Raw genomic sequence first — 3,205 nt, forward strand, 5'->3', positions numbered from 1 at the left:
ACGTGAGGAATAAATTTCTGGCGCTGTCACCCCAACACTCCAGATTACAGTCCAGAGAGCCAACACCCCCGTTACACAGGCCAGGCGTCACCCAGGCTGGCAAGTATATAGGCCAGGAATCATATAAGGTGCCAGGTATATAGGGCAGCAGCGTCATGAGGTCAAGTTACGTTACAGGATGGAGCTGCAGGGCATGGTATTGCAGGTGTGTATAGGGCAGAGGGTTGATGCTATATAGGGCAGGAGTATCACACGGTTGGGTTATGCAGGGTCAAGTTACGTCTAGTGCTGTTACGTATGGTCCAGTTACGCGGGTGTTGTTACAAAGGACTGAATTACATAGGGTACGAGGTATATAGGGTGTGAGGGATACCATGTACAGGAGGCGTGACATAGGATATAACAATATGACACGTCACATAGGGTAGAATCATACAGGGCAGTATTACATACATTAGAATCATATAGGACAAGGTTTCATAGGGTGGAATTATACAGGACACAGAGTTATATATGGCAAACGTAGGGCACGGTAATATAAACCCGTTACAAAGACGCATCGCGACAAACGGGACCCTCATCACACAGGACACACGTCACACAGCATACATAATACACAGCTCCCGTCACAAGTATGGCTGAGTCACATACTGTAGGGCAAACGTATAATATAAACCCAAAGTCATAAACAGACTCTTTACCACACTTTTCATATAAGGCAGCTATACAGGGTAGAGTCAAAGGGCAAGGGACAAATAGGGGAGTAATAAAACAGGGTAGAGTCCAAGGCAAAAGGCACACAGGGCTGAATTACATATGGGAAACGTGCAATAAACCCCAGGTCACAACTAAACCCTCCATCACAAGTATGATATTGGGCATTTGTCACACAGGGTAGGGTCACACAGGCCTTATATAGGCTGCCACAGGCCACCCTCACGTCCATCCCTACGGTTATGAAGGCCACGGATCAGATCTATTGCATTTCCTTCCTTTTTCTTTCTCTTCAATTCTCCCCTTTTCTCTCCTCTCCTCATTTACTCCTTTCCTCCGTCTTCCATTACCTAGCTTTTCTTTCTTGCTCATACTTTTTCCCTCCACTCTATTATCTGGTTTCTTCTACCTCCCCGCTTTCTGTGTGTGTGTGTGTGTGTGTGTGTGTGTGTGTGTGTGTGTGTGTGTGTGTGTGTGTGTCCACCATTTTTACGGACTGAACAGTATAGGCCAACAAATACTGTATATTCTCTCTTATTTGTACAGTACAAGGATAAACAGAAATATACCACTACCATAGTACACCCAACCTAGCTATATATAAAAAATGGAGATAATGCAATAAATAAATAAAAAAAAAAAGGCAAGGAAAATAAATGCAATAAATATATACATGAAAATAGTGCATAATTCCCTTCCCTTAAGAAATGAGCCCAAAGTGAAGTAAAATAAACAGCTGGAGGGCCATCTGCAGTGAAGGTATGTGGAGCGGCTCGGGTGTCTTGAAGAGCAAACGTCAGCGAAAGAAACTTTAATTATCAAACTTCATGCTCTTAGTTCTCAAGGTAAAGGCCGCCCCACCGCAAATATTACACACTCCTAAAATAGCCAAAAGAAACTGTTTATAGAAAGTCTCAGGCAATATGAAAAATTAAAATTAATGTTTTTATGCCGTATACGTCGATTCATTTCATCATTTTCCCCATACGTAACTTCTAAACAACTAGAATAAATCGCCAACATAAATCGATGTTAAGTGCAAGAAATTATCACTCAGGTTCACATGACTCATTCCTATGCTTAGTAAAATCGTCTAGTGTTTGTCACAGTTTTACGTATTGTACATCACCTTCATCTACCTGCGTTATCAGACTCCATCTACCATCTTTATCATTAATCATCTACGACAATCAGTGTAAATATTAACACTGATGACGGCGCAATTAAATACCAAAGGAGGCATTTAAATCACCAAGCATTTACCGTAGACTCGCTACATCATCCCATGAATTTTACAACATCTATTACTAAACTGCATAAGTGAGCAGATTTAAGAGAAAAATTACTCAGATGCATTATTTACCTTGAAATCCTTTAATGAGAAATTAGTTTATTTAAGAGTTATCAGAAAAGCCATATTTCACCAGCAACAAACACAACTGCATAACAGCACACAGGAGGGGGGAGGCTGAGGAGGGGGAGGGTGGTGATCGGATGGCTGGCTTGCACTGAATCTTCCATATTCTTCTCCATAAAATCAAGTGAGTTTCGTTACACTGCAGAACATTTCTGTCTTGAGATATTGAATAAAGTATGGTATGTTAATTTTTATCAAATACACTCTCGCAACAAATCATATCAAACTTATACTCAGATGCAAAGGAATCGAACATTTAAAGAGATCGTCACAACATTCGCAGCACAATATACTGTTCGCTGCTATTTTTCAATGAACTTCACCGACGTGTGTATTATTTATATATACAAACCTTTACTGTTAACACGACCTGAAATAGTGGAAATTAATCAGACTGAATTAAAGCAGATGTTAAAAAATGCGGCAACATTTCCGAGCGACCACTCAACCACCTCAAGGTCGGTGCATTTGTTATTTAACTCCGGCTAACATTACACGATTTTATTCGGCTGAGAGTGAGTCATGGCAGCCTGAGAGTGGTGATTGTAGACTGGCTGACTTAAAACTCAAGGGAAGAAAATAAGAAAAAAAACATATAGAATGTAATCGGTAATGGCAATGAAGCAAACCAACCCTTCATTACAATGACGTCTTGTTTGGGCTTATTCTTGCTGCCGCCATGCTATTTTGTTCAGTTCAGGGAAACCTTTTGTACTGAAGGGGTTAATGAAGCTGTATCTGACACTTTAAATGAAAGTTTAAGCTGTGTAAAATCGCCGGAAGGTAGCAAGAATAAAGTGAAGAATACGTCACCGGACTGAAGGGGTAAACTATCAAATAACAGACAAGTAATGGATGGATACGAGATCATATGGAGCTTCATTAAACTGAACCATCTTATTTGTAAAAATCCTCTGAGAACAAAAATAAAGCAGAATACGAAGCTTCGCCGGATGGATATCTTGTGTACACCTGCCACTCTCCCACCAGCCACCCTCGGCATCCCAATAGTCAGCGTTATAGACACGATTCCCCACACTTATTCACGACCACTGAGAGAATGGAAACTATTTA

The sequence above is a fragment of the Coenobita brevimanus genome, unplaced genomic scaffold (assembly GCF_032717465.1).
Source record: "Coenobita brevimanus isolate Jiangsu-jjx unplaced genomic scaffold, ASM3271746v2 jjx.HiC_scaffold_342, whole genome shotgun sequence".
NCBI lineage: Eukaryota > Metazoa > Arthropoda > Malacostraca > Decapoda > Coenobitidae > Coenobita > Coenobita brevimanus.